Source organism: Nematolebias whitei, chromosome 13 (assembly GCF_014905685.2).
Source record: "Nematolebias whitei isolate Nwh7 chromosome 13, NemWhi1, whole genome shotgun sequence".
In the NCBI taxonomy this organism is placed as follows: domain Eukaryota; kingdom Metazoa; phylum Chordata; class Actinopteri; order Cyprinodontiformes; family Rivulidae; genus Nematolebias; species Nematolebias whitei.
The window spans coordinates 40,262,307-40,283,119 of record NC_056510.1 but is presented as its reverse complement, the minus strand read 5'-3'; positions in this window follow the sequence as shown (position 1 = coordinate 40,283,119).

Sequence of the window (20,813 nt, the reverse complement as noted above, 5' to 3'; positions counted from 1 at the left end):
GGTTCCTTTCTGACTCTTTTCAGCGTCTCCGTGAGAACTACCAAACCCTCAGAGAGTCGTACGTGGTTTTCAAACAGAAATTATAATCCCAAAACGTCTCTGGATCATCCTGAATGCGTTTGCACCCAAGAATTCTGAACTCCTTTCATTCTTCAGAACTTCTCAGACTCTTAATTGTCAGCAACTCTCTAGTTCTTCATCTCCTCAGCCTCTGGAACTATCAGACTCCAGACTCAAACATGAACTGGGAAGTTGCCACATTTTAAATGGGGCGACTTCCGGTTCATTTGAGAGCTTTTGATTGGTCGATGGACCAGAAAGAGGTGTGGTTTTTGATGTAAGGTGTTATCAAAAGTCGAGGTCAGAGAATGAGTTTGTTTAACAACTGCCAGAGAGATTATTGCAGAAAAGCAGACTTCGTGGAGTCAACTCTTCTGTATCTTCTGTAAAGATTAAACATGACACTTCTTTTTCAGTAAACATTTAGTTGACCGAAGCTTCAACTTTCACATACTTACGTTGCTTGGCTCATTTCAGACAGAAAATCAAGAAATGCATATTAACCTGATTTCTTCTTTGAATGAGGAATAAAAATCATTACTTACTGTTTATGTAAAATAAAAATGAGTAGTTCTTTTCAACCTGTAACATTGAGTGGAACTAACACAATTTGATTATTAAACATTTGTAAAACAGTAATGATTATAGAGAATTGTCTTTTCTGCTTGATTAATTCAAGAAAGAAAGTCATCAGATGGCTCAGACTGTATTCAGATCAATGAAAATAACAGTCTCTGTCCATCTGATAGATTTGAGGTCATCAGGGTCAGATCAGGGTCAGATCAGGTTCACTACATTGGTGTGGGACCCTTGGATCTCTACACCCTTAACTACCAGTGGTAGGTAGTGTTTGGTGGACTCTGACTGCTCCAGCTCACAGAGGAGGCTGTCTTGTTGAGTCAGAGTTTGGACCTCTTGGTGGGTCTCTTTGGTTTCACATGGTGTCAGAGGAGTACTCACCGGGCTTGTGTCCTCGGCTGAGGAGTCCTTTGTGCCTTCCGCGGTACCTGCTGTTGGGCAGTCTGTGTCACACTCCGGAGGCGTATCTATTGGCAGTGGTTTGCTCACTGTTGTCCACATTGTTTGATCACCATAATCTATAATCGCGTTAAAGCGATTTATAAAATCCTGGCCAACCAAAAATGGGAATGAGTCAGCATGAGTCACGTGTACCGGGTGGTACAGTGTCATATTGCCAATCTGCATGTGAACCATTGCTATAGCTGTCAGGGTTGTTTTATTCTCCGAGAGACCCTGCATTTCTATAGCACAATCAGATAGAGGTATTATCCTGTTTTTCTCGGCTGCGGCTGTCCTCAGCTCCTTGAGCAGTTTAGCTGACATAATTGTTATGTCTGCCCCACCGTCCAGGAGTGCTTCGTGTGTGAGGACACCTTCGAGTGTTACTGACAGGTACGCCTTTTTGGCGGCCCCCTTTCTGATAAAGTTACACAGAAACCTCTTGGGTTTTTTCTGACGCTTCTTCATGCGTTCAGAAGTGCTTGTGTAATCTTGGTTTGTCTGAACCGTCAGCACAGCTGTAGCTGTTTCTGCGTGTTCAGCTTGCGATGACTCGTCATCGTTTGTGTGTGTGATTACCCCCCTTTCATCCGATGAGGGGTTGTTTGAGGCAACAACAGCAACGTCTTGGTGTGTTTCACCGACGTCTGTAGTGTTGTCATTCGCGCCCAGAGATGTAATAGTGAGTACCTCACTGCATAGTGCTTTTGGTCGGCTTCCCTTGTCAGTGTGTTTCAAGTCTTCTAACATTTCACGCAATTTTTCTGTCTCTTCCGAGCTCAGAGGTGGAGGGCCTTTTTTCTGGGACTTTTGTGATTTTTTCGCCTCGGGACGTTTCGTCCGAGGTGGGAGGCGGCTAGGTACGTCTTTTTGGGGTTCCTCTCGGTTCCCATTTTTTTGCGTCCTCCGCTGATCCCATTTACGATAATCACGTTCGTCCTCTGAAGGAGGAGCCTTTTTGTCCCAGCGTGCACCTTCATGATGCGGTTTGTTAGTCTGAAAATACTGCCTTTTTTCTCCTTTTTTAGGAGGGGGTGGCGATGAACGCCTTCCTTCTAATTCTAGGGAGTGGGGTTTAACCTTTACACCAGGAAACACTTCTATGAGCGTCTTGGCATGACAACGTGCCTCAAACACGTTCACAGCGCACTGTTTAATCTCACTGATGGATTTTTCTCTGTAATTTGCCATCATTTGCACTGACGTTTGTATGTCAGGGTGGAGATTTTTGCTGAAAACAAATTTAAAACCTTCATCTTCCTCCATCCCGGTTTCATTTCTGTTACCAAAATAAGCTTGGAAGATTCTTTTGTAATAAACTTTTGGATGTTCAGCTTTACCCTGCGTGACCTTTTCTACGGCTGGGTATCCAGCTGGTCCTGTGCAGGAGTCGTACTCTTTGATCAGAGCTTCACACAGAAGTTTGTTATCCCTTCTCGTTGCATCTGGTAGACGCTCGATGAAGGTAAACACCTCTCTGTCTGACGTGAGTCGTATCAGACTGATCTTATCTTCTACCGTAGCATTAGGATAAGATCTCAATCTGAAATCCAGATCTCTGAGGTACGCTTTTGTTCCAGATGAGCCCATCGGTCCAGGAACAAAGCGTTGTACATATTTTGAGATTTTTTGCAAGTCATCCATTGATGGAGAAGATATCAATGGTCTCACATGCGTGATCAGTTGTGGGGGTGTTACTCTGCCCGTTTGTGTAGGTGTTTGGATGGGTCTAAAAGCACCGGGTGAGTAAAGAGGTCGTTGAGTTGTTGGTGTATTACCCCGACTCTGTTCAGGGTCTGGCTTGGATTCCAGGTCACCTTGCCCAACTTCCTGACCTTTTTCTGTTGCTGCTATTAGTTTCGCCTCACATTTTTTTAAATGTTCCTGGGATGTACAATAGTCACCTTCTAAACGCATATGTAGCTTTTGTAGATTTTGTTTATCTATTTTGCATTGTTCCAGTTCCATTTTTGCGAGCTGCAACTGTCTTTGTAGCTGGTCATTGTCTGAACACGCAGCTTGATATTGACGGTCTTTTTCACTAATCTTTTCATAAGATTTTGTTTCTAGTGACGCCTGCATTTCTGCGAGCTCCTTCTCATGTGTTTTAGACATCCAGACAAGGCGTTCCGACCGTTCATCCAATTCTGGTTTTAGAAGCAGAGAGATTTTTGCTAACCGTTCATGGCTAAGCTTTTTACTCTCTGGCTCTAATGTTCCTGCGGCCAGATTTTTCAGCTCTTCATGTCTTTGAAGTTCATCGAGTTGTTGTAATTGCTGTATTTCCTTGCCAATAAGTGGAGTTGTTAAAATATGTAAGGCCCTCAAAATAATATCATCATTTATTTGGGGTTTTAAAGGGTTCTCTTCTTCTTCGTCGCTTGTCATTTTTCTTCTATTTAAAGATTAAACAGGAGAATTTTAATGTTTTAGGTTTTTTTTTTTTTTAAAAATAAATAAAATCAGCAAAGTCTCTTTGTCTGATATATTTACTTTTATTTAGTGATTTATCAATTAAACGTGCACTATCCTTTTAGCAAATGAGTAAACTTTTTCCAACTTTGTGAATATCTGTAACTGTTTCTATTTTTTAATAAGTTAACTTTTATTTTGTACCTTATTTTTTAAGGGATTACCAGTGAATAAAAACTTTTTGGTAAATGCTCTTTGCATAAATACCTTTATAACTTTTAAAATGCAAGATAACAGTATTTATTCAGCTTTGAAGAACGTTTATTAACTCAAAAATGCCTTTTAGAAAAATAAAAATGTTTAATTTCACTATTTAAACCTAAAAAGCGAGTGAAAACCTGTGTTCTCAAGTTTCTCCAGAAGATGTCAGAACAACCTTAATAATTTTAACTCAGACACTGTTGGTGTTGTCCAGTAGGGGAGCTATCACTTCCTGTGGCGTCCGGTCGTTAGCTGTTAGCTAAAAATTAGCATCGGCTAGACTCGGTTAAAACCAACATTTCTGAACCGATTTTTTACACAAACGTGGCAAACTTTCAACAAGCACGACTTTATAGCATGAACATGAGTGTTCTGGGACAATATTGCAGCTTATTTAGTGATTTTAAGCACGGCAAAGCTCATTTCCGACATGGAGGAAGTGACGTGACACGTCACTCATCCGGTCGTTAGCTGTTAGCTAAAAATTAGCGTCGCTAGCGTTGTTCAAAAACATCATTTAATGACGGATTTTAAACTCTAACGTGGCAAAATTTCCGCGAGTATGCTTCGAAGAACTTAACCAGCGTGTCAAAATACACTTTTAAAGCGCTTTTCAGCTTTAAAAAGCAGATTTTATTTCCCTATGAAAACGAATTTTAATTTCCGGGTCACGTGACTGAAATCACCAATGACAAAGCAGCGCAGGGTTGAGAGGAAATGACGTAGCCACGTCAGTCAACCTTCTCAGCAAATCAGAGCGCTCCACAGCAGCAATATTCAACCAATCACGAAACGTTAAAGCAACCAGCATGCTAGATTCACGTGAACTAAAATTCGTCAACTTTTCGTCTTTTAAACTGTCAAAATGCACTTTTTCTGTTAAAAAATGTAACGAATCAACCCTGAGCTTTGCGGAGTCGGCGCTCCGTGGCACAACGTCTTTTAAACCGTTTAAACAACTCGTTCGAACTTTTTCAGAACCGAACCGGACCACAACCGGACCTCCGTCCGTTTGGACCACAGTTTAAACAGAATAACGTTTCCCACAGCTCATAAGCTTAGCTACACATAACAGACGTACAATTTCAGCTTTCACAAAGACATATGACACTATTTCAGCTTTCTGTGAGCTTCCTGAGCTTCACAGACCAACACGCTTAAAAACATGCAGCGTTTCGACTTTCAAGCAGCTGATAAACTGTTACTTTTCATGCCAACACGTAAAAAAATCAATCTTTACACGAATTTACAGTCATTTATGAGCACGTTACGGGCCACCAACTGTAGTATGTCATATAGGGATATATATTCATACTTTTTCACGAGTTCCTCATCTTTCTGACTGTGTAAATGTCGTGCATTGAATTTTAACAGAAATGTAACGAGAGACGTTATTTATCTTTGACCCATCAAAATGAATGCGGTCATTTATTTTCAGAATCAAAGTTTAACATCAAACATTTACATTAATTTGGCAAAATATGAAAATAATAACAGACAAGTTTCACAGATAATGGACATCAATCACACGGCGGTGATTGAGGACTTAGCTTCAGATATTTCTAAAATATCTGTACTGATTTTAGGAGAAAGGAGAGTTTAAGATGGAAATGGAGATTTATCTTACAGAGAGATTTGTGAGGGAATTAATCTGTTTGACCAGAAACGTGCACGCTCCATCAGATCTCAGCTTGCCTCCGGTACACTTAGTCAAAAATAGAACCTTCTACCTGGTTGACGATAAAATCAGCGTCGGCGTATGGTTCCTTTCTGACTCTTTCAGCGTCTCCGTGAGAACTGCCAAACCCTTAGAGAGTCGTACGAGGTTGTTCAAACAGAAGTTATAATCCCAAAACGTCTCTGGATCATCCTGAACGCGTTTGCATCCAAGAACTCTAACTCCATCACTCTTCAGCACTCTGTGTGGAACTCTCAGAGCTCTGCAGCATCAGACTCTTTTTAGCTCCATTAATCTTCAGCGTCTGGCTTCAGACTTCAGACTCTGTGCACTCTCTCGTTGAACTCATTCCTGAGCGCAGCAACTGCAGCAACTGCATGAACTGGGAAGTTGCCACATTTTAAATGTGTCGACTTCCGGGTCATTTGAGAGCTTTTTGATTGGTCGATGGACCAGAATAGAGGTGTGGTTTGTGATATAAGATGTTATCAAATTCGAGGTCAGAGAATGAGATTGTTCAACAACAGACAGAAAGATTATTGCAGAAAACCAGACTTCGTGGAGTCTCACTCTGCTGTATCTTCTCAAATAGTTAAACATGACATTTTTTCTCAGTAAACATTTTAGTTGACCGAGAACCGACCTTTAACATACTTACAAAACTTGCTCATTGCAGACAGAAAAATCAAGAAATGCATATTAACCTGATTTCTTCTTTGAATGAGGAATAAAAATCATTACTTACTGTTTATGTAAAATAAAAATGAGTAGTTTTCTTCAACCTGTAAACATTGAGTAAACTAACACAATTTGATTATCAAACATTTGTAAAATAGTAATGATCATAGAGAATTGTCTTTTCTACTTGATTAATTCAAGAAAGAAAGTCCCCAGATGGCTCAAACTGTATTTCTGGATGCAGATCAATGAAATAACAGTCTCTGTCCATCTGATCAAGATTTGAGGTCCGATCAGGTTCACTACACTGATGAAACAATGGTCTCTTTTGATGTCACATCACTCTTTACGTGCATTCCTGTGGAGAATGCAGTAGAGGTGGTCAGTTTAAGATTAAAATCAGACACCACTCTGAGCAGCAGGACCACGCTGTCCACAGAACAACTGTGTCAACTCTTGAAACTGTGCCTGCAGTCAACTTACTTCACATATCGGGAGCAATATTATAGGCAGAAACATGGGTGCGCTATGGGGTCTCCAGTTTCTCCTATTGTTGCCAACCTGTACATGGAGGAGTTAGAAAAGAGAGTGTTGACGACACCTGGGTTAAAATTAAATCTTAGGAAGTCCAACATTTTACTGACCACATCAACTATGTGGATAAATACATCAATTTCACATGAGAAGATGTAAAAAATGGCAGGTTGGCTTTCTTGGACTGTGAGGTCTCAGTCTCTGATAGAGGACTTTTGCAAACCGAGGTGTACCGCAAACCCACCCACACAGACCAGTATTTGCAGTTTGACTCCCATCACCCTTTGGAGCACAAGTTAGGAGTCATCAGGACTCTGTATCACAGAGCAGACAGCATCCCCACTAACTCAGGAGCCAGGCAAAAGGAGAAATCCTACACAAGACAGGCTGTAGAGCAATGTGGATATCCTAACTGGGCCTTCCTGAAAGCAGAGAAGAAACCCAAACAGGACTCCAGTCATCCATCAGGTGAAAAGGAGGAACCTAGATCCAGACCAGTGGTCATTCCGCATGTTGAGGGAGTATCAGAGAAACTGAGACATTTATTTTCTAAACATAACGTCCCAGTGGCTTTTAAACCCCAAAATACATTACGGCAAAGACTGGTTCATCCCAAAGATCCAGTCCCCTGGCACAAACAGAGTAATATTGTGTATGCTGTTCAGTGTCAGGAGGGCTGTGATCAGTCTTACATCGGGGAAACTAAACAGCCACTTGCCAAAAGGATGGCCCAGCACAGAAGATCAACATCATCAGACCAGGATTCTGCGGTCTACACTCATCTCTAGGCCAACGGTCACTCTTTCAGGGATGAAGATGTTCACATCCTGGACAGAGAGGTCCAGGATGTGAAGGTCCTCCTTTCTCAAACGATGGTTTGAGAGAGGAGTAAAGGAGGCCATCTTTGTGAAAAGAAATCGTCCATCATTAAACAGGGGTGGAGCCTCCGGGTTCAACTGTCCCCCTATTACAATGCTGTGATTGCTAGTATCACTCAACCCCCTGTGAATAGCAAACAGCCATCAGTGTGCTAATGATCCATTGTTAGGCTGATGGTCCTTCTTGACCATGTGAGCAGCTGGTTTTGGTTGTCAGCAGCAAACTGGTTGATCCACTCTGAAAAGGTGCTATTTAAGAGACTGAGCTGAATACAGCACCTCAGACTGAGGAAGTCTGTCGGATGAGAGACGAAACGTTTCTACATTTTTTTTTTGCCTTGTTTTGTTTTGCTGTTGATTTGGTTTTCTTGTTTTTTGAATGTCCAGAGGACCAGATTGAACTTTTTTGGATTTTTCTACCTGGATTACTGAGCATGTATCAAGATATACATTAGGATGCCCTTGACCAACGTAAGTGAAGAACGAACTTTGTAGAGATCATGTAACTCTGGAATGTTGTCGAAGTCTGATGCAGTCAGTTAGTTTTTGACTGGGTTAGAAAGACAAAGAAGGATTTTGTTGATTGTAGGATCAAGTGATTTAAAGTTGATAAGATCTTCATCAGATAATGTGGGGTCGATGGGCACAGCATTGTGTTTTGGTTCAGCATGAGCAGATGCTTTGTTCATGGTGATGGAACCATTTTGTACTTTATCAGTGCTTTTTATTGGACCTATGATATTGGGGTCAAAGGTCATGTTTAAGAAAAATGTCATGACTCAGCAACTGTTGGTGGGTCCAGAGGACAAAAAATATTGCTTTCAGGTAGAAAATGTTCCAATGGTTGTTTTGGCTGGGTGTTTGTGACCACAGTCTCGGAGGGAGTATCTTTTAGATGATCATCACCTGTCTGGTCCTTGGACTCAGTTTGGTTTGCACCCGAGTTCTCTGTAGTTTCCAGCACATCATAACATGGATGGAACTGTTGAGGTAATGAAATTGGCAGAGGTTTCTGTACCTGTACCCACATCTCCAGGGTCTGGAAACAGACTAAAGGCATCAGCCTGTCAAGAAAATTGTTTCCAATAGGAAGAGGGAACGATTTAAGGTCTGAGATGTACACGGGGTGTACCAGGGTCATATGACCAATGGAGATCTGTATTAGTGCCACTGAGGACAAAATTGTGTTAGCTGAAGCGTATGATTGTACCTTCATGTTGCATGATTGAACTTTCAGTTCTTTGATCGTAACGTCTGTAGCATTACGCAAGGATTCAAAAAGATCGGCAGACATGAGTGTCAAGTCCGAGCCAGTGTCAAGAAGTGAGTCATGCACCATCACATCTTCTAGATTCAGAGGTGCGTAGAACTTCTGTGCTGCACCATGTTTGTGAGATGACTAAGAAACTGCAGGAATGGGGGTTCAACTGGGATCGCAGGATCTTCCTCAGCTGAGTACTGGTCCTCTAGATCCTTTGCTGCAACCATAACTTCACTCGACTGGTTCGAGTTCACAGTTTTTGGTGGTGGGTGTGTGGGTAGAGCTTCCTTGTTTTCCTCCCTGATGGGTGGGGAAGAGGTAGCTATTGCACCTATGGGAGGACCTGGATCCTCCACCACCATGGTGATTGACAGAACATTATTTTCCCCATTTTCTTTCGTTTTTGCAGATTTCAGTAGGTGTTTGATGTCATCAATATTTTGTTGAGTAAGAGAAGAAGACTTACCTTTCCTCTCTTTCCTTGTGTTCTGGTCCCATTTTGACTTTGAAGTTTTTCCAGATCATCTCTGATTGGGAGGCAACAGTGATCTGTCCTCACGTCTGGGATGGTCCTGTGATCCGTAGTCACGACCCCTGTAGGAGTCAGATGGTCCTGTGATCCGTAGTCACGACCCCTGCAGGAGTCGTATTGACTGTTTCAATCAGGTGACCACCTTTCCCTTTGAGAGCTTCGATCAGGTGACTGCCTTCTCCTTCGAGAGGTTCGATCAGGTGACCACCTGTTTCTCCGGGTTCCTTGGTCAGGTGACCACCTTTCTTTCTGAGTGTCTTGGTCAGGTGACCATCAGTCTCTCTGAGGAGACATTTGGTATCTCTGTCATTCATTTTGCAGACTAAGCCATCTCTTGGTTGGCCTTTGGGCTTTGGCACAATGTTCTGTGGCCTTGGTGGACTCCTCAAGCTCTAAGGAATGAGGGTATGCATTCAGAGTAAACAAACGTTCAGATTCTATGTGTTGTGGCTCATCCTATCTGCATAGCTCAAAAGCTTTGCAGGCCATTTCTCTCAGCTCGAATATACTCAGATTTAGATCTGCATGTATACCAATTAGGTTTTTGATGTTGGGATGGAGATTATGAATAAACAGTTCTTTGAAGTATTTATTCTCTTCCATTCCCACTTCATTTTGTGATCCAAAAAACGCACAAAGGAGGCGGTCTTAGTACATGCAAGGATTTTCTTTTTGACCCTATTTGACTTCCAGAGCATGGATTAAACCAGACCTGCTAGTAACTGATATTCCTTCTCCAACGCTTTGCAGAGGAGAGAGTAGTTACTTTGGATCAATTTTGTTTGACGTCTAATAAAGCCATGCACCTCTCTGCTGGAGGTGAGAATGATCAGGTAGATCTTGCAATGTTGTGTCTGGAAAACGATTGAAAAAATTCCTCCAAGTCCTGGATGTACATTTGAACATAATCATTACCACCAAGGTCAAAGTTTTTGTAGACCTTTGCAAAACTATGCAGATCCTTGAATCTAGGTCTTAATGTGCCTTTAGATTCTGCATTGTGTTTGGAGTGTGGTGCAGTGTTGTCAGCAGATTTGCTGTGTTTACCATCCTGGAGGCCATCTCCACAGAGGGTTTCACTTGAGTTTTGTTTCTTCATTTCATTTTGATGGTGTGCAATTTTATCATATCTTCACTGGAGTATTGTTTGAGAATGTTAATTATCTCTTTCAACTGTCCAAGTTGTTTGATGTATTGCTTCAAATCTCTATTTTCTAGCTCAAATTTGTTTATCTCATCTGTGTTTTGAGCTTCAAGTATTTGAAGTTGACTTCCCAGAGTTTCAATCTCTTTACACAATTGTACGTTATCAAGTGAACACATTTTTAATCCTTCATCAGCTACACCATGTAGGCTATGAGTCATTTCAAGCCTCTTTGCGAGAAGGAAGACAAAATAATCAAGTTTTTTCTTGATATCTTTATTTTTCACCTTGCCTTGCAGGATGTCTGTAGATAAGACCTTTGTCTTAACTTCAAATTCTCCAAGAGAACCATCCTCCATTTTTTCTTTAAACCTCTTATGCATACCTCTTGTCAGCTTGTTCAAAGCTTGATCTAAGTACTCAAATTGGTCCGGCAGTGAGTCTTCACTGAGAGTTGTGTAACTTCCATCAAAACTAAATAATATAATATAAACAAAAATATTATCTGATGTGCAACTGCAGGTGCAGTACCTAGTTTATCCACTAGGTCAGACCTAGCGCTCTACCGCTTAAGCCCCTTATCCACAGGGCCTTTTCGGGCTCTTATGTAACCAGTTTGGGCCGATTGCAAAGTTTATCCACAGTGCCTTCAGCGGTGGAACCCACATAATTTTTGGGACCTGCTTCTCTGGGGTCCCAGGTCTGGTTCTTGTTGGGTCCAGGTGTGACGTCAACGCACTGTCGGTCACTGATTGGTCAGGGGGAGGAGTCACTGGATGTTTCAGAAACTTTTCCAAACACCGATCTGCCATTTGCAATTTCTCGGACCGGAGCAGTGGCTTGATCTATTTTAAAGATTTTAAAAACAATAATGACAAGACCGTGGTCTAATGCTGAAGTGCTGGCAGGTTTTTTTTTTTTGTGCTTGCTGGCTGACGACAAAATTCAGAGCGAGCTAGATGGAGCTCCGCCGGTCTACCCGGGTCCTCTACACCGGAGTGTCGGAGCCGGGCAGGGCGTCATCAGAATCAGAATAAACTTTATTGGAATTGCACCGAGGTACAACGCGAATATCTACGTACCATCATCCGAAAGATGGATGAAGCTTTTGTCCTTGGGTACTCATGTCCCAGGAGAAATTGATAGTCGGCCTGTCTCTGAGGCCGTCAGGAGTCAGATTTAGATAAGCTCGGTTCTTGTTTTTTCTTCAGGCAGAAAGATTACTTTTTTCTTCAGTCTTGAGTCCATCTGGGCATTCTGGTTCCAAAAATGCTTAATTGTGGGATTCCATTCCACTGATCCATGCTATGAGTCTCCTTCAAGGTCGAACCTACCACGCTGACGAGTCCCAGAAGCCGCAGGTAGCCTGCGATTCGCAATTGCCTCCACCTTACGGTTAAGCTCATAAACCAGACGATTTAAAGTTCCCACAGCGAGGACCAGTCCTTCACATTGACTCGGAAGCTTTTCCATGGCTGAAACTGCTTCCGCCGTCTTCTTCAAAATTCGATAAAACAGAACCCCGCTGATGCCAAAAAGCAGAGTCCCTGCTATCATAATTCCAAATATATAAACGTCTTCAACATCCTCCTGAGACAGAACTGAGAGACACATCATCTGCCACACTCTCCATGAATCCATGATGTACCCCACAGCATGAGTCTCAGCTGGACACGCCGGTTCTCTAAGACCTTGTCGCTTTGATGAAAAAATCTTATCAATAGAGTTGAACGCCCACGATACCAAATCCATAATCTTCTTAATTTATGTTCGGGAGATGAGACCCAGGCGCTTCAGACAGACAGAGAGCAGAGCAGGAAGAAGGAAAAATGGGGGAGGAAAAAACAAAAGCTGACACCTCGATCAGAGCCTGGGAGGAAAAAAAAATATCCTCAAGCTAAAAGTTATCTGTGGAAGTAAGTAAAAAGCTATATTTACCGTTACGTTTTTTTTGTTTGTTGAAAACTGCGTAAATGGTGAAAGTCTGTTTTCTTCGAGAGCTCAGAAGTAGAGAAGCTAGCTGGCTGTAGTTAGCATGTAGCTTCTTGTCACAATATACTATTGGTAGATATCGCCTGGATATGAATTGTATGTCATATCAAACATCCCAGTCAAATGTTAAATACAGTAGGAATGTGGACATACCGACCTGCCGGCAAAAAAAAAAAAAGCGACTACGGCCGTGTTCTGTTCGGCCAGCATACATAGTCAGATCGCCATACACGTAGCACAAACAGACGGCTGCATCTACCCGCTGTGAGATCACCATACGCTTCCATTTAATTAGCCATATCACACCATGACGTAGTAGTTAACTTGTCAGATCATCATACTTTGTTATTAACAGCTGTATGACACCGACGCCTCAATTCACCCTGAATAACAGCTGTATGACACTCTGACACCTCAATCCACCCTCAATAACAGCTGTATGACACCCTAACTTAGCAGTTAACCTGTCAGATCATCATATACTTTATTAACAGCTGTATGACACCCTGACTTAGCAGTTAACCTATCAGATCATCATGTACTTTGTTTTTATTATTATTATTATTAATAATAATAATAATAATAATAACAATACTTTATTTATAAAGCCCTTTAAAACAGCCACAGCTGCCACAAAGTGCTGTACATATAAAATCAAGAACATTCTAACACATAAAACAGTTTTTAAAACATTAAGATCAATAAAAAAAAATTAAAAAAAACGGTGCAGAGCAAAATTCAGTCTGTGCTAAAAGCCAGGGAGTAAAAATGTTTTTAAGAGTTTTAAAACAGGGCAGTGAAGGGGCTTGTCTGATGGGAAGAGTGAGATCATTCAACAGTCTTGGAGCAGCAACAGAAAAACTCTGTCCCCTCTGAGCCTCCGTCTTGACCTCGGCACCTCCAGAGCAGCTGATCAGCTGATCTGAGGCACCGAGCAGGAGAGTATGGGTGAAGCAGCTCAGAGAGGTAGGATGGGGCAAGACCATTTAAACTTTTAAAAACAAATAAAAGAATCTTAAAATGAACTCTAAAATGAACAGGCAGCCAGTGGAGTGAAGCCAGAGTGGGGGTGATGTGAACTCCAGTTAGAAACCAAGCAGCAGCGTTCTGGACCAACTGGAGACGTCAGAGAGGGGACTGGCTGACTCCAAGGTGAAGAGCGTTGCAATAATCCAGCTGAGAGGTGACAAAGGCATGGATTAACGTTTCCAGCTGCTGTTTTGTGAGAATGGACTTTACCTTAGCCAGCTGTCTGGGGTGATAAAAACTGGTCTTGACCACGGTTCCAATCTGGGAATCTAATTTAAAATCACTGACCATTTTAAAACCCAAGTTAGAAACAGTTTTCTTTACATGTGGTGCCAGAGGGCCCAGATCAACAAGGTAGGGTTCATAGGAGCCACTAGGACCAAACACCGTCACTTCTGTTTTCTTTTCATTGAAATTTAAGAAGTTTAAAGACAACCAGGCTTTGATGTCTTCAAGACACAACAGAAGTGGCCTAATTGAGGGGGCATCTTTCTTTTTTAGTGGCATATAGATCTTACTATCGTCAGTGTAGTGAGACAGGGACAGCTTAACTGTGGACACACTACTAATTAATTATTCTTAAAGCTAGTTCAAGCACAAAGAATATTAATTGTTTAATTAACAACAGATTCTTTCTTTTTCGAGTTAAATTTCTGCCATGTGACCCAGATAACTTGAGAGTGGAGGGTATAATTAGTGACATGAGATACCATTTTATCTTTGACCCATCAGAATAAATGCAGTCATTTATTTAACAGAATCGAAATTTAACATCAACCATGTACACATTGATTTGCTGATCTGTTTCTGATTAATAAACTTAGCAAGTTCAAATAACAAGACAACAGAAGATTACTGATGGAGAATGATTCATCTCTGAAGGCACTTAACTTGATTTACTGGCGAATAGAAGTTTAAAGAGAAGGAGTAAAGAAGTTTAAGATTTTTAGATTTAAAGAGGAGAATTTAGATGGATGAAGGAAGATGTGTTGACCCGGAATGGCACCCTTCTTTCGACACCAGCTCAGCCCTCTGTACACTCAGGGCGTGAATGACTTGTTACCTTTGCAGAAGATAAATCAGCTCCGGTAAAGAGGTCCTTCGCACGCTCCGTTTTCAGCGTCTCTGGTCAGAGTGGCTGGGGATTGTCAGAAGTCGTGACGAAGTACTCCGTTCAACAGAATAAGCTTCCTTAAAAGGAATCTTCATTAGAAGTTGTAGGGCGTTATGCCCGGGTGAGTTCACAGCGAGGCAGCTGTGACTCCGCTGGAATGGACGGACCCTTGGCACATGGTCCAATTCCATACTCCAAAGCTGACTTTCAGTAAGAACTGAAAGTTCCTGTATGACTCGCCATCAGACTGAGTCCTCCAGTAAGACTTGTAAGACTTAAAGTTCCAGGAAGTCTCCAGTAAGACTGAGTCTTCCAGTAAGGCTGAAAGTTCCAAGAAGACTGGGAAGACTGAATAGTTCCAAGAAGTGTTGACTTTTAAAGTGTATCCACTTCCTCTTACGTGGTACTTCCTGATTGGTTGACACAACCAGCAGGGGTGGTGTTTTAGTGATGTCAGAGGTTTATTAGAAATCAACAGACAGCAGAAATGTTTTTAAGAACGGTTAGTACAGACAGGAAAATATTTTGAAGAAATGACAGACTTTGCAGGTGCCAGTTTCTTATTTACTGTCTGAGAGTTTTAAAAACAAGGCACTTCGTTCTCATAACTTGTCCTCTGACTTTTGACCGACATTAAATCCACTCCTCATTCAGACAGAAGAATAAAATGCACACTTACTTCGTAAATAGACATTTAACTTGTATGATCTAAGTCTAATGAGGTTTAAAAATCATTAATACTGTTTCACAGTTGATTTAAATGAGTGGTTTACTTCAACATTAGAAATGGTATGAACTAAACACACTTTTGATTATCAAGATATTGTAAAATATTAATGATAATAAAAAAAGAGTGTTCTTTCAATTGATTAATTCAGGATACAATTAAATAGTCTCTTGATGAGATAATTTGTATTTCTGGATTCAACTCAATGAAATAACAGTTCCTGTCCCCTGAAGGTCTTCAGAGACAGATTGATGTCGGAGGTCTAGTTCACTACATCAGCGTAACAATGAAAAAAGATCCCATGCTTTCTAAGGATTGATCCCAATGGAAGCAGGTAAAGGGAGAAAAGCAGGGGACCTAAAATAGAGCCACGTGGAACCCCAAAACACAGAGGAGCAGTGGAGGATTCAGACCCAGCTATGTTGACAGATGTAGATGAACAGATGCTGCGAAATATTCATCAATTAAAACGGATTCCTCATTTTTCTGGACTGAATAAAACGTGCATTGAATTTAATGAAATGCAAACGTGAGACGTCATTTATCTTTGACCCATCAAAATGAATGCGGTCATTTATTTTACAGAATCAAAGTTTAACATCAAACATTTACATTCATTTGGCAAAATATGAAAATAACAACATAATTAACAGCTTTACAGGTAGGGAGAAACAATTCAGCGATTGTTTCCACTCTTCAGCAGAACAGCAGACATTAATGAAAACTGTACAATTATGATCAATTATCCACACGGCGGTGGATGAGCACTTTACACAGACATTTCTAAAATATCTGGAAGGATTTCTACTTGAGAGAAGAATTTAAAGATGGAAATGAAGTTTAAAGGAAGTAAAAGATGGTATGTGAGGGGAAGTGTTCACCAGAACCGACACTCTCCATCAGAACCCAGCTTTCCTCGGTACGCTTTGGTAGGAAACTTGACTCATTACCTTTCTGAAGATTAATCAGCAGATATGGAGGTCCAGTTAACGCTACCTGTCCAGCGTCTCCATAGGATGGCTGTGACTCGTCCGAAGTAGTGACGAGATTCCGTCCGACACAGCTCACATCAGCAATAGACTTCACATGAGTGGGGTCCTTCAGAAGTTCCACTCAGAGGTGGAGGATATTATAATCCAACTCGGAGGAGCCTTATCATGCTGGACTTCTGTTCTCCCAAACGACTTCTCAGCGCCTTACCGAACTCCTCAGAAGCTTCACCGAACTGAACTTTTCAGACTCTGAGAGAACTAGGAAGTACCGGCATTTTAAAGAGCTCTATTCCCGGTTCATTTGGGCGTCCCTGATTGGTCCATATCAACCAGACAGGGGCGTGTTTTGTGATGTAAGAGGTTACTAGAAGTCAGAAAACAGCAAGAATTGTTATGGAACAGATTAAACTGTTCTCAGAGACAGAGAGAGTTTTGTTTTGGCGAGTTTGAAAACAGGTGCCAACTCCTCCGTTGACGTCTGAGAGGATGTAAACAAGACAGTTGTTCCAACACATGTCTGCTTCGACTCCTGACCTTGGAAAACGCACACTTGCTCATTCAAAGACAGAAATCAGAAAATGCATAAAAATCTGTAACAGACCTTAACATGAATTCTAACTCTGCATTAGCATTAAAAAAATCATTACACTGTTTCACAGTTAATAAAATTGATTAGTTCACTGCAACATCTAAAATGGTTTGAACTAAGACACTTTGATTATCAACATTTGTAAAATAGTAATGATAATAAAAAGAGAGTGTTCTTTCACTTGATTTTCAAGAAGGAAAGTCTCAGGATGGGTGAACCTGTATTTCTAGATTCAAATCAATGAAATAACAGTTTCTGTCCCACAAGGTTCTTAAGGTCAAGGGTTTTGACCTTAGGCTTGTTTTGACATCAGGTTAAGTTCACTACAGTCCCCCCTTTGGAAATCATCACCTGTCCATGGGGATGAATTCCAAACATGAACTTACGCCTTCGATTGTCCTTGAAGCTTGATGTAATCCAGCAAAGAAACAAGAGTCAAGAGTAATCCAGCAAGGAAAACAAAAGTCAAAAGTAATCCAGCAAGGAAAACAAAGTCAAAAGTAATCCAGCAAGGAAAACAAAGTCAAAGGTAATTCCACAATGTTCTTGGTAATTCCATTGTGTTGATTATAATTCCATAACGTCTCGGTAATTCCATTGTAGCAATGCTTTAACCCCTTGGAAACAGAGTCTGTAATCCATTGGAAAAAGTCATATAATCCACAACGGTAAATCCACAACGATTGGAAGTGTTGATTAATCAGCATACAGAGGGGTACCCTTGGATTGAACTGAAGATGCGGCCACTGGATGAAGAGTGAAGACCAACGTCAGGATTGCAGGTCGCCTCCAGCGAAGGTCGTCTCTGGGCGACGTCCAGTCGGTGCCGTTCTGGTCCAAATGTGACATGCAATTATGTGGTTTAAGGTGGGCTTATGAAGGGGATTTTACATAAGGCCTTAAACTATATGCACCTGGTGTGTAAGCTATTATGGTTGGGAACAGCTACAACTACCAGTTAAGGGGTGGAACATGCTGAAAAGGGGTAACTACAGGGGTTTGTACCTATAGAAAAGGGGCCCAAACTATTTTTCCATTTCTAACTTGGTTTAAGTTAGCTTTACATGGTAAAATATAGTTTGGTTCAATTGTCTGTTGTCTTTTAGACGAACGACTTGAGATTGGGTGTTTGGTTTCCCATAAATGTTCCTTCAAAACGGATCCTTCCCAGAGTTTCTGGATCTATGTCTATAGACATGTTCACCAGGTACTCTGAGTCAACCAGAGTCGCGTCCCATTGTTCCGGATCGAGGTGATAGAGCGTCAAATCACCAATGTGTATGGTTGTTCCCTGGGGAACACTGATCCACATTGTTTTGTCCGGTAACGTCAAAGGTCTATTTGCTCCAGGTTGATCGTAGGCTATGATCGCCTTTCTTTGAGGAGCGTTCACTAGCCAACGTGAGCCAATTATTTCCGCTTTTGCAGCTTTAGCCAGGTGTCGAGGCGTTACGGTCGTTGAGCACTTAGAATTTTTCGGAATAGGTGTCAACCCGCATAAGCCCGCGGTTTGATTCCACACAAACGGCTTACTCGCGCACAGATAATGTATCTCCCGAGTGAGAACACACATCTGAAGGTTTGGAGCTAGATAAACTGAGGGGTTATCGTCGTGGTACGCAACCATCTTTGGTGTGTCAATTTGAACATGGTTTTCACCGTGCCAATTGCCAACATTAACAACGTCCCTGAGTCTGTATATGCCATTTGAGGGAATTATCGGTAGGTTGATAATGAACGCCATTTCAAACGTTTTGTGATTGACGTAGATTGGAATTGCGCTACCGAGAGTGTAAGCCAGGTGAGCCTGTATTTGCGTGACTCTTTCGCGCGTAGCGGAGCTGAGGATGTCGTTCACCATCTGTAGAGAGACTAGATACGGTGGGATCCTACCGGTGGCTAGTGTATCTACCGACGAACTGATATCTCTAAGCATGTCAGCAAAAATCCTATCCATTAGGTGTGCGACAGCGTAATCCACTTCAACCTTAAGGGCTAACTCATTTACCGCATGTACGAGGGCTTTGATTTCTTGGGTGTGAGTATTCAGCACTAGAACAGTATCCTTTACGGTTTTAGTCACCTGTGTCAATTGTGTTAGTTGAAGGTCCATTAGCGCTCGGATCTTTGGGACCTCGCTCTCTACTTAATACACGTGTTGTTTTAGGGACGTTATACTGACAGTGTTGTATGCGGACAAACCCAGGCTAAACAGCGATCCGAGTGAGGAAGCAGCGAGTAAAAGCCCGCCGATGTCGCGCTTTTGCCTTCTATGTGTTCCACCCAACTCTTGTTGGGTGTAGGTGAACTTATGTAGTTGCTTCAGGACGTGTTGGATCTCGGCTTTAGCACCCTCTAGGGATACTGTGTACCATGGTTTGTTTAACCACTCATTTTTAATGTTAATGTGTTGTTGGATCACGGTTTGGGGGTCGAAGCGGACAAAGACCTTTCGAGTGTATAGGTGGCAATCTGTGATGAGCAGTCCCGGCTGGTCCCGCAGAGCGATGCCCGAGGTGGGCCCAAGGGTTACGATCTCGGCTTGCCCTTCTTGGGTGGCACCCAAGAGGGTGAAGATTACTAGGAGTGGTACCATCATTGTCCTATGGAAACACAAAGAGATAGGTCTTAGCTTCTTAATTGTCGGGGGTAGGACCCGCAAGTTTAAACTATGGTTAAGTTTATTATCCATTAGTTATCTTCTGCTTGGATGACCCTTATTCCCACGAGGTCGGATTTTGTGAGATCTTTGTCTCCTGAGGAGTTATTGCACGCCTTGTGTGGTTTAACCTGGTTACGATGTACCCATTTAACAGTTGGCTCTTTTTGGCCTTTACTGATTTTTATCTGATAGACAACTGGAGACAGTTTGTCGGTTATCAGATGGGGTCCAGTCCATCTAGGCATCAGTTTACGGGCGAGAGTTCCGGTCCCGGACTCTCTTCTCCCATTTTTGGGGGCAAACGTGTAGTACCAGACCCTGTCTCCCACTTGGAGTTCCTCGTGAGAGGCCTTTTGGTCGTAGTACGCTTTGCGTCCTTCAGCTGATTTTTCCAGGTTTTTCTGTGCGAAAGCAAAAGTGTTTTTAAGGTGTTTTTCCAAGTCTTTCATGTATTGTTGTGTAGTGTAGGCTGTTGCCATGGCAGCATCGCCTGGTTGGTACAACAGGTGTAGAGGGAGAGTCATTTGTCGACCCGTCATCATCTCGAAAGGAGCGATGCCAGTCGACGTGTGTGGAGTGGCCCTTATGGCCATGAGGACCAGAGGGAGTTTCACGTCCCAGTCCTTGTGGTTTGCGGCTACGTATTTTTTCAAAATACTCACCACAGTCCTGTTTGCTCTCTCAACCTGGCCTGAAGCCTGTGGGTGGTAGCCAATATGGAAGTTGGCTTTGACGCCTAGCGTCTTCCACAGTTCCTTCATTACTTCACCTGTGAAGTGTGTACCTTGGTCTGAGTTCACCCTAAGGGGAAGTCCAAACCTTGAAAATACATGATTCATTAATAACATAGCAGTGGTTTGTGCTGTGTCATTAGGGGCTGGTAGACATTCTACCCATTTGGTAAACGCGCAGGTTACCGTGAGAAAATATTTATTTCCTCTAGAGGTCTTAGTGAGTGGTCCGACCCAGTCAATCTGGAGGTCCGACCATGGAAATGCAATGCCTCTACTATGCAGTGGTGCTCTGTGAAGTGGTCTGGATGGTTGAAACTGGCCACAGATCAGGCACCCTTTTATGTAGTCCTTGACATCCTTTTTCATTCCAGGCCAATAAGCAATCTGTTTTAATGCTTTCAGCGTGGCATTGTCACCCTTATGTCCTGCGGACGGAAGGTCATGTGCATGGACTAACATCACCCCCCTGTGGTCATGGGGGACCACGAACACAGGTGAGGACGTCCGTCCATGAGC